Here is a 12,355-nt window from a genome sequence, read left to right as displayed (position 1 = left end):
TAATAGGGGTTTACGAGATAAAGGGAGAGCTCAGGCTGGGTGTGGAGAGAGTGGTTAACAGCTAAGATGGGTAGTGCAGGAGCTAAAGGGGGATTGTGAACCCAGGCAGTAGCAGGGATGACTCAGAAAGGGGGCCAATGTAAGAGGCCTTGAGAGGAAACCAGCCCAGCAGAGGTGAGACTGGGGAGGAGGCCCCAATGGCTGAACCTTGTACGGCACACTGGAAGATGGGATTTAAGGAAGAGAAACAGGTTTGGGTGCAGGAGGAGGGACATAACAAAACTGACATCAGGGAGAGAGTTATCAAAAATAAAGAAGAGAGACGTAATTTAGAAGCAATATTAAAAAATCAAAATTAGGAGAGAGATACAAGATGGCTGATCGCTAAAAGCTCGGGATTGTAGCTCCCAGTGAAAGCGCAGAGAACGAGAGGACGCCACACTTTCAGACGAATTTTTGTCGCTCACGGACCAGAAGATTCTCAGTGGAGATGCCCCACGGGTCGCCAGTGCGACTCTTATGGCCGGTGCAGCCGTTTTGCTGGCGCCTCGGCGCGGTGGCTCTTGGTGCAGAGTAAACGGGACTGGTTCCCCTTCTGACCGAAGTTTGGAGCTCGGGGAAGGCAGAGTCGCCTATTACCAACTCAAGAAGGAAGCCAGACCAGAGATTCCTGGGCAGAAGAGCACCATCAGTCTTAACACTACTGTTTTGGCCGGCACAGTGGGTTGCTCAGATTTGGCGCTGGGAATTAATAAATTGGACGTCCACTCAGAGACCTAATTTGAAAGTTGGTAATTACAAAGACGACAGGTGGATAAGTTTACAACGATGGGAAGAAACCAGTGTAAAAAGGCTGAGAATACTCAAAATCAGAATGTCTCTCCCTCTACAGAGGATCTCAGTTCCTCATCAACAAGGGAACAAGGCCTGATGGAGAACAAGTGCATTCCATTAACAGAATTAGGCTTCAGAAGGTGGATAATAAGAAACTTCCTGTGAGTTAAAAGAACATGTTCTAGCCCAGTGTCAAGAAACTAAGAACTTTGAAAAAAGGTTTGACAAAATCCTAACGAGAATAGACAATTTAGAGAGGAATATAAGTGAATTAATGGAACTGAAGAATACTATACGAGAACTCCGAGAAATATGCACAGGTTTTAAGACTCGAATCAATCAAGCAGAATAAAGGATATCAGAAGTCGAAGACCAACTTAATGAAATGAAACGAGAAGACAAGATTAGAGAAGAAAAAGTAAAAAGGAATGAGCAAAGTCTCCAAGAAATATGGGACTGTGTGAAAAGACCTAATTTACGTTTGATAGGTGCACCTGAATGTCATGAAGAGAATGAATCCAAGCTGGAAAATATTCTTCAGGATATTATTCAGGAAAACTTTCCTAACCTAGTAAGGCAGGGCAATATTCAACTCCAGGCAATATAGAGAACACCACAAAGATATTCCTCAAGTAGAGCAACCCCAAGACACATAATTGTTAGATTCACCAGGGTTGAAAAAAAGGAGAAAATTCTAAGGGCAGCTAGAGAGAAAGGTCAGGTTACCCATAAAGGGAAGCCTAGCAGACTCACAGCAGATCTCTCAGCAGAAACCCTACAAACTAGAAGAGAGTGGGGGTCAATATTCAATATCCTCAAAGAAAAGAATTTTCAACCCAGAATCTGATATCCAGCCAAACTAAGCTTTATAAATGAAGGAAAAATAAAATTTTTTGCGAACAAGCAAGCACTCAGAGATTTCATCACCACCAGGCCTGCTTTACAAGAGCTTCTGAAAGAAGCACTACACACAGAAAGGAACAACCAGTATCAATCATCCCAAAAACTGACCAAAAGGTAAAGAGTATCTCCATAATGAAGAATCTATATCAACTAGTGGGCAAAATAGTCAGCTAGCATTAAACGGCAATATTAAACTCACAAATATCAATATTAATCCTAAATTTAAATGGATTAAATGCCCCAATTAAAGACATAGACATACAAACTGAATAAAAAGTCAAAACACATTGGCATTCTGTATCCAGATCCATCTCATAAGCAAGGACACACAAAGACTCAAAAGGTTGGAGGAAGACTCACCAGTCAAAGGGAGAGAGAAAAAAACAAAACAGAACAGGAGTTTTAACAGAGACAAAAGGAAACAAAGAAGGACATTACATGATGATAAATGGATCAATGCAACAATAGGAGTCAATGATCATAAATATATATGCACCCAATATAGGAGCACCCAGATACATAAGACAGGTTTTCAGTGACTTATAAAGAGACTTGGACTCCCGCACAATAATAGTGGGAGACTTTGACATCACATTGTTAATATTCGATGGATCAATGAGATAGAAAATTATCAGGGACATCTATGATTTGAACTCAGACCTGAAATAAGTAAACTCAGTGAATATTTATAGAATTCTACACCCCAGGTCCACAGAACATACATTTTTTTAGTATCACATTACACCTATTTTGAAAGTGACCACATAAATGGAAGCAAATCACTCTTCAGCATTTGCACAGCATTTCACAGACTTAAATGAAATATTGGTTGGCTGTTTGTTTGTTATTTTCTTTCCTTATTCCTTCCTGTCTCTGCTGTTAAGCGCAATTATCGGCATAAAAGAGGTTTTTAATACGTATATTTAGACTGCATTCCAGCCTGGGCAATAGAGTAAGACTCCTATTCTCTCTCTCCCTTTTCTCATTCTAAAAAAAAAGAAAGAAAGAAAAGAAATATGTTAACTCTATTAAACTTTGTTATTAAACCATAAAAAAAAATCAAAATTAGGCCAGGCAGAGTGGCTTTTGCCTGTAATCCTAACTCTTTGGAAAGCCAAGGCAGGTAAATCACTTGAGGTCAGGAGGTCAAGACCAGCCTGGCCAATATGGTGAAACCCCATCTCTACTAAAAATATAAGAATTAGCCAGGCATGGTGTCATGCATCCATAATCCCAGCTACTCAGGTGGCTGAAGCAGGAGAATCACTTGAACCCAGGAGGTGGAAGTTGCAGTAAGCCAAGATTATGCCACTGCACTTCAGCCTGGGCAACAGAGTGGGACTCTGTCTCAAAAAAGAAAGAAAGAAAAGAAATTACACTTACACAAGTGTAATTCTACGTACATTTTATGGCAGCAGAGTTATGCGTATTCTCTACTCTTCTGTAGTTTCTCTTTTATTCTCCTTTGCATTGATTGTGAGTAATACTTACTAAAACATGTTTTTTTTTTCTCCAAAGTCTGTCAGCAATTCTAAGGTATGTTCATTTCAGTGGGAAGTGACTGGAAGTCTTGGTGAACATCTTTATCTTTGTTTAAACAAAATGCTTGGTAATATTAAACAGCAACACCAAGTTTAAACATTGCCCTCTTAATTCTGCCAAAGAGGGACCTCCAAACAAATCTCTACACAGAAATTAAGTAGGTTCCTATAATGAAAAGGAGTTTGATTTAGTTGTCTAGTGCAGGGGTTCTGGCATGTGGAGCAAGATTATCCTTTGCTCTGGGGGCTGTCCTGTGCAGAATAGGACATTCAGCAGCATCCCTGGCCTCCACCCCCTCCATACCAGAAGCACCTACCCCTCAATGATGGCAACCAAAATTGTCTCCAGACATTGCCAAACATCCACCAAGTCAGGGCATGGTTGCCCACTAGGTGAGAACCATGGGTCTGGCAGATTTCTTCATGCCAGGAAGCCTTGATAACAGGAGGAAGACAGAATAGGAAAAAGTGAGTCTTTGGGTTGAAATCTAACATGGCCCCAGGGAACACAAGAAGGGCGGACATGAAACTGAAAATGTTTCACCAGTAATTTTACAAAAGTTCTCCAGATTACACTATGATTTAAAGGTCAAGCCACAGTGAGAATTAAGGTTGCTCCTGGATCTCTTTCTCACCCCCAGCCCAAAGGCGCTTCTGCCAGAGGAAACCTCAGGGGGATCTTAAGCTGGGGTCTGTGCATGCACTTTGAGAGGTCAGCCAGACACCACTAATGTGACTTGCACTCATTGCACAGGTGGGAACACATTGAGAAAATTCCCCAGATTACCAAAGAAACCTACAACTCAGGGAGTTAAGGACTACTTCCCTAAAGCCGTAGCCACTACCTCATTTGCACAATCATCCATTTTGAGATATCAGAATATATTTGCCCTCTAACCTCCAGAAGATCTACATTCACATTTGTGTTTTTCTTTTTTCACTTATTCATTATCATCTACTAAAAATAACTCATTTTATAGAATGTTCATTTAGAGTCCTAATTCTATTTTAAACATATTTTTTGCAAAAGTTTAAAACATAAGATTGAAATTCTTTGCCTTTTTGTGGAATAGAGTTATAGCTTTACCTTACTTATCAAAGATGCAATTTGCTGTGATTTATGGATGCTTTTGTCTAGAGAAAATAACTTCACCACTTGTTCTGTCCCACAAACACTGCAGGAGATTTCCCATCTGCACAGTTCACCTTTCTATCTATGTCTGCCCTCTGCTATCATGAGGTTCCTCCTGCTACCTACAGGCCACCCCGGCTTTCATCGGCTGATGTGAAGGTACAAAAAGGCCTCTCTTGGCCGGGCGTGGTGGCTCACACCTGTAATCCAAGCACTTTGGAGGCCAAGGTGGGCGGATCACCTGAGGTCGGGAGTTCAAGACCAGCCTGACCAACATGGTGAAACCCCATCTTTAAAAAACAAAAAAAGAAAGAAAAGGCCCTTCTGTTGAAGCACTGGAAAAAAACATGCCATCGTTCTCCACGTGTGATAGGTATATTTCCATCTGTCTCCATGAGAACCATGGCCATGGCGGAGGAGATGTTCAGGGGCACAAAAAACACATTTCATGAGTTGCTCTCATCACCTTCCTCCTTAATAAACTGATGGCAAAAGTGCTATCTGGGCCAGGCATGATGGCTCATGCCTGTAATCCCAACACTTTGGGCGGCCAAGGCAGTTGGATCACTTGAGGTCAGGAGTTCGAGACCAGCCTGACCAACATGGTGAAACCCCGTCTCTACTAAAAATACAAAAATTTAGATGGACATAGTGGCTCACACCTGTAATCCCAGGTACTTGGGTGGCTGAGGCAGGAAAATCACTTGAATCCAGGAGGTGGAGGTTGCAGTGAGCTGAGATCACACTGAAGCAGGAGCAGTGGGGAACAAACCTCTTAAACACCAAACTGAGGAAGGAAGTGGCTTTTTATTCAGCCAGGAGCTGTGGGGGGCTACAGCCTCATTCACTGAGCTCCCCAACCTGCAGCTTCTCTTCCCTTTTATAGACTTACAACGCTAAAGGGGAAACTGAGGCAGAACTATGTCATTGTCCATTTGCTGGATGAAGAATCTTTCAGCTTCATTGATTTGCTAATTCGTACGCAGCATAAGCAGGGACCAACAGGGCTTATAGAGACAAGACAAAAGCAACAAGCTGTTTGTTGGCAGAGGTGTTTCCAGGAAGGAGCCTGGTTCGTGGAGACATGGGGGCGTGAACCAGTGCTGAGCTACAGCAGGCAGGGACAACACTCATTTGCAGCTCTTTCGAGGTTAACAGATAGCAGAGATGCTAGGAACTAAAAAGGGAGTCATTTTCCCAGCTCTTTGGTATTTTATTGCATTTTCTTTGCTTTTTCACTCTCCTTCCCATTTGGAAGTGGGGGAGGGAGGAGGTGAAATTGAAGGAGGCAAGAGGGTCTCCCCTTTCAGTGCCATTACACTGCAGCCTGGATGACAGGGTAAGAATCTATCTAAGAAAAAAAAAGAAAAGAATTCAGTCATCTGCACCTGAATTCATCCATTAGGGAAGTTCTGGATCTGGAGCACATCAACCAAGCCCTTGATGGCCACCTAGTCATCAGTGCCTGGTCAGTGAACACTGGGGTGTGGCCAGCAGAATAATTCACCCTGCCAAAGATGTCTTACGTCCTAACCCCCAAAATCAGTGACTGTCTTACATGGCAAAAGGGATTTTGCCGATGTAATCCTTCTACTTAAGAATCTTGAGATGGGAGATGTGCTTGTTATCTGGCATGATGTTCAATTGTTATTGTAATCAGGTTCTTGTGGCCTGTGTGCTAACTTAGACCAAAGCCAGAATGTTTCACAGTGGCCCAGTAGCCAATTTGCAATGCTTAAATATGATTTTTTGCCAGAGATTCACACATACCCAATCAATCAAGCAAACATTCACAATACAATTTTGTTTTTCATTTTTTCTTTTCTTGTGAGTGACAGGAACAACACAATACATCTACTAAAGGCAGTAATGAGGGGAATGGAAACTCCTACAGTGGCTCAGAAGAACAGCACAGCAGATGTCAGCTCACTCAGAGCCTCTGGGCAGCTGCTGTCTCATTGGGAGGAGACATCTACCTTCCTATGGGCAGAAATTCTCAAGGTTTCTCTGACAGTGTCAGTTCCTTGCTGTTTTTATGGTTTTCCCAGGGTGTGTCCATCATCATCATCTCAGCCACCTTTTGACTCCATTTTCTATCAGTTCCTTTTGGGTCTCAGGTGGTACATGCCACAGCAAATGTTATATCATCTGTTATACATATGTTTATCGCTTTAAAGAAAGACAACTTTACTATGAGCTCAGTGCTCAGTCTAGTACACATATTCTTATCACTTTAAGGAATAAACAACTTCACTATGGGCTTCATGCCTCTTGAAAACCAAAAAGTATCTGACGCAAGTCTCAATCAATTTAGGAGTTTATTTTGCCAAGGCTAAAGGAAAAATGACACAACCTCAGGAGATCCTGACAACAGGTACCCAAGGTAAGGACACAGCTTGATTTATACATTTTAGGGGGACATGAGACATCAATCACTATGTGTAAGATTTACATTGCTTTGGTTTGGAAAGTCAGGACAACTGGAAGCAATGGCTTCCAGGTCATAGGCAAATCCAGAGATTTTCTGTATTAATAGAAAGGAATGTCTGGATTACAACAAGGAGTTGTGGACCCCAAGGTTTTATCATGCAAGTGAAGCCTCCAGGCAGCAGGTGTCAGAGGTAATAAACTGTAAATGTTTATCAGACTTAAAGATAAGTCTAATTACTCTATTAGTAATTCCAAAAGGGAAGATCATATAATGAGACATGTTTGGCTCCCCTTCCCATCATGGCCTGAACTCATTTTTCAGGTTAGCTTTGGAATGTCTTTTCCAAGAGGAGGGGTTCATTCAGATGACCAAGGGCTTAGAACTTTATTTTTATTTAACACACTTAACACAAGTGACTCCATTTTTAGACATTAGGATCACAAATCATTATTATATATCATCTTGGTGGGCTCAGTGTGATCACAGATCCTCATCAGAGAGGGAGGAGGGTCACGGCCAGAGGAGACGTGAGGACAGAGGCCGAGGTCAGAGCAATGTGGAGCCATAAGCCACGGAACACAGGTGGCCTCTAGGAGCTGGAAAAGTCAAGTAAGTGGATTCTCCCCTGGATCCTGGGTGGGGCGGAGGGGGATCCAACCTGGTTGGCCCATTTTGGAGTTCTGACCTCCAGAGCTGTAAGGTGTAAAGTTGGGTAGTTTTCAGCCATTTGAGGTTGCAGGTAATTTGTGACTGCAGCAATAAGAAACGAATACACTGGTTTAGTCACATGATAGCCAATACTGGGCCTCAGCAACTGGACCACTGCAGGGCTCACAGACACCCTCAGAGACCTGCTGGCTGCACTTACCCCCAGTGCAACCAGGCACTGCCCTAAGTTCTTCACATGCATCTCAGCTAACCCTCACCACCACACACTGTGACCCTGTAGTAAGTACCCACCGAGATGAGGAGACTGAGTTCCAGATCTCCTAGGTGGCTGCTGTCAATGTAGTCAGGGTTGGAACCTGTGGTTTTATTCCAGAGCCTACAGCCTTGGTCATTCCATAAAATCCCCTGATTGCTGCTAGCTCCTTTTCAATTTGGTGTCATTAATATAATTTATAAGCACTGTTCTGTGAATAAAAAAAGTAATTCTCTGTAAATAAAAACTACGTTTCTTTTCTTTCTTTTCTTTCTTTTTTTTTTTTTATTTTTGGAGGCAGTCTTACTCTGTCACCCAGGCTGGAGTACAGTGGTGTGATTTCAGCTTACTACAACCTCAGCCTTCCAGGTTCAAGTGATTCTCCTGCCTCGGCCTCTCAAGTAGCTGGGATTACAGGCATGCACCATCAGGCCCGGCTAATTTTTGTATTTTTAGTAGAGACAGGGTTTCAACATGTTGTCCATGCTAGTTTTGAACTCCTGACCTCAGGTAACCCACCTGCCTTGGCCTCCCAAAGTGCTGGGATTTTAGGCATGAGCCACCGGACCTGGCCTAATTATTTCTTTCTATTAAGCCTTACCTAATAATAGTAGAATAGGATTCTCTTTGGCTGGGCCACTACTCAAAATATTAAAAATCAGTCATATACCTCATTTCTCAAAGTCTCTTGGCTGTTATTATTGAGGGCATTTTAGGAAATGAAGAGGCTAATTATCCATAATTCAATAACCCTGCAAGCAATTTTTCTCTATTATGTTATCCCCTCTTTTATTCATATGCATGTATATTTTGTTCCCCCCACATTTTGTTTTTGAGACGGAGTCTTGCTCTGTCACCAGGCTGGAGTTTAGTGGCACAATCTCGGCTCACTGCAACTGCTGCCTCCCAGGTTCAGGCAATTCTCCTGCCATAGCCTCCTGAGTAGCTGGAACTACAGACATATGCCACCATGCCCGATTAATTTTTATATTTTTAGTAGAGACCAGATTTCACCATTTTGGCCAGGATGGTCTCAATATCTTGACCTCATGATCTGCCCACCGCAGCCTCCCAAAGTGTTGGGATTACAGCCGTGAGCCACCATGCCTGGCCTATTTCACTCACATTTTTTTTTTCTTTTTTCTTTTCTCTTTTTTTTTTGAGACAGAGTCTCACTCTGTCACCAGGCTGAGGTACAATGGCATGATCTCGGCTCACTGCAACCTCCACCTCCCAGTTCAAGCAATTCTCCTGCATCAGACTCCCAAGAAGCTGAGATTACATGCATGCACCACCATGCTCACCTAATTTTTGTATTTTCAGTAGAGATGGGGTTTCACCATGTTGGCCAGGATGGCCTCAATCTCTTGACCTCATGATCCACCTGCCTCAGCCTCCCAAAGTGCTGGGATGACAGGCATGAGCCACAGCGCCTGGCCTTTGCTCACATTTAAAAAAAATATTTTCTCAACTATATTATGACTTTCCGTGACACTGTTGCTCACATTTTTTAAGCAATGTAAGAAATACATGTTTCCATTTGGAAAATTAGAAAATATGTGAAGAAGGAATTACTGAAAACTCCAGGCAGAGATAGGAATCGTCATGCATGTGCTGACTTTTATAAACACGTGTATCATCCCTGATCTTTCTTCTTCCAGATTCCCAGTGGACTGCACAGTGCCTCGAACTGCATCTGTGAAGCTGTACTCCCTTAAGCCTTAGCAGGGGTCTTCTGCGTCTTCTCTCAGGGGCACAGTGGAAGGAAAAAGGAGCTGAGTGGGCTGGGTTGGAAGACAGGGAATGATTGTTTCAAAGAGTGCACCTCCACTGTTAGATGTTTGTTTTCACTTCCTGCTAAAATTCTTTTTTAAAACGGAGTGCCTCTCACTTCAAACCAGTGTGAAGGACACTGTCTAAATATAGAACAACAGCCCAATCTGTGTGAATTCTTTTACGTTTCATTGAGTGAAAATATCAACTAAGAAAATGCCGTGGTACTGATATTTGCACAACAAAACCTGACACATAATAGGTCACTGATTCTAGAACAAAATGTTAAAGTGTATCCATTGTCCTTAAGTCATGGAGCCTCTTGGGAGACATCCAGGGCAGCAGCTGCTAGAAGGTTGGGATCAGTCATGTCCCCAGCACAGCAGGGTCTGGTCCAGGCTGCTTTGCCTTATAGCTGAAGTAAGTAAAACACTAGGAAGCCAGGAAGGGACACTCACACCGGAGGCACTAGCCCACCAGGGATGGTGTTAGCAAAAGAGACTCAATGAGGAAGAGAAGTAGATAAAGCAGAGATGACAGAGACCCAAATAACAATTGAATTTGACTCTACCTGCAAGTGGATCTTTGAATTTGACTCATCCAGGTGAGGCAGGCATAAACTTAGGCTGGTGTGTGTGTGTGTGTGTGTGTGTGTGTGTAATCAACCTGTCTGAACAGGCAAAGGAATGAACTGGAGTACCCATCAATGTTGACTTTGCATTTAAACTGCTCTTAATTCCTTACAATGATGTACTTATGGCCTCTCCTGTCTTCCCTCTCCCTTCCTCTCACTTCTCTACCTCCTTCCTTTCCAGCCTGTAGGTACTGGTCATTATCTAGCCCATAGCAATGACATACACATGCACACATTCACACACAAGTGTGCCTTGGGGGTGTGTCCCAGCTCACACTGATGGTTAGGCTGACACTGGAAGAGACAACAGGATGACTCTCTGCCCCACTCAGGTTCTTCTTGGTACTCCACTCCCATTTGCAGATGAAAGATTGTAAGAGAGTTGGAACTTTGGACATGTACGGACCTCTCCTAACAAATCTAGAAGGCATTCATTCCAATAGCATACACAACAATACTGGGGGGTGCCTACGCCATGACACTATAGCACCATCAATACATTGCAATAGGAAAAGGGTTCATTTCCAGCCACTGAAATGAATTCCCTGGGTGCAGTAGGGCAAGCCTGTAGTCTCGGCTACTCTGGAGGCTGAGACAGGAAGAGCACTTGAGACCAGGAGTTCAAGGCCAGTCTGAGCAGTATAACGTGACCCCCTTCTCTAAAAAATAAATACATACATGCATTAGAATCAAACAGTTTCCATTTTACACATAAGCAAACAAGGTGGCTGCACTCCCCTCTCCCCACACACACTCTTGCTGATGGGTTTACTCCAACACCATTGATGCAGACCTGCCCTTACATGTTTTTTCGGGGAAGAAAATGATCTGAAACTCACACCGGACAGGAGGGGGCATACAGGAATTTGCTGTGGCAGGCCAGCCACATGTTCACCAACAGCAGGAAAAGCCAGCTTTGGGGAGGCAAGGTCTGCTGTTTCCTGTCGGAGGGGCCGTGGTGAGACCCACAGGAAGCCCCAAACTGCCCAGGAACCCTCCTGGCATGGCAGGCAGTTTAGGGCATCTGAACACCATCTGCCATCTGGAAAGTCATGAGTGCTTTTAATCAAATGTTGGATGCAATTACTTTGGAGTTTTAGGAAAATCATGTGGACGACGGTCTGGTGTGGAAAGCAGCTAGGGAGCCTGTGAGCAGGTCACAGCCATAGATCTGCAGCTGCCGCGATGCAACTGGAGATTTAGGACATGAGCTGTGGCCATGACTAGCAGGGGAAGGGTGGAGGCAAGGACTGCTCTGAGGCTCCAGCTACATTTACACTGAGGGCGGCCCAGTGGGAGTGGGGGCGTTCCACTGGAGGCACATAGGACATCTCAACTGCACCTGTAAGCAAAGGCAGCCCAGGATATTCAAATAGAAATATAGGTGGTGTCAGAGGAGTTGGGACCAGAGCAACTCCATCTGATTTGCTCCAAGTGCTGGATAAAATGAGGCTGAGACCTACTGGGCTACATTTCCAGGAATTCAGGCCTTCTCAGAAGGCCAGCATAGGATACAGGTCACCAAGACCCACTGATTAAACAGGATGCAGGGCCCAGTGCAATGGCTCACACCTGTAATCCCAGCACTTTGGGACACCAAGGTGGGTGGATCCCTCGAGCCCAGGAGTTCGAGACCAGCCTGAGCAACATAGCAAAACCCCGTCTATACAAAAAAACAAAATTAAAAAGTTAACCAGGCGTGGTGGCACATGCCTATAGTCCCAGCCACTCATGAGGCCAAGGTGGGAAGATCACTTGAGCCCAGAAGGTTGAAGCTGCAATAAGCCATGATTGTGCCACTGCACCCTAGCCTGAGCAACAGAGTGAGACCCTGTTTCAAAAATAAATACATAAAATAAAAACAGGATGCAATAAAGAAGCTGGCCAAAACCCACCAAATCCAAGATGGTGACAACATGATTTCTGGTCCTCCTCACTGCTCCTCATATGCGAATTATAATACATTTGCATGATAAAAGACACTCCCACCCATGCCATGGCACACCAATGCTGTGGCAAGAACTTACCCATGTCAGGAAGTTACCCTATGTGGTCTAAAAGGAAGAGGAACCCTCAGTTCCAGGAAATCCCTGCCCCTTTCCCAGAAACCTATGAATAATCCACCCCTTGTTTAGTATATGATCAAGAAATAATCATAAAAATAGCCAACCAGCAACCCTGGCAG

Source organism: Callithrix jacchus, chromosome 4 (genome assembly GCF_049354715.1).
Source record: "Callithrix jacchus isolate 240 chromosome 4, calJac240_pri, whole genome shotgun sequence".
Classification (NCBI taxonomy): Eukaryota; Metazoa; Chordata; class Mammalia; order Primates; family Cebidae; genus Callithrix; species Callithrix jacchus.
This window is presented reverse-complemented; position numbering follows the sequence as displayed.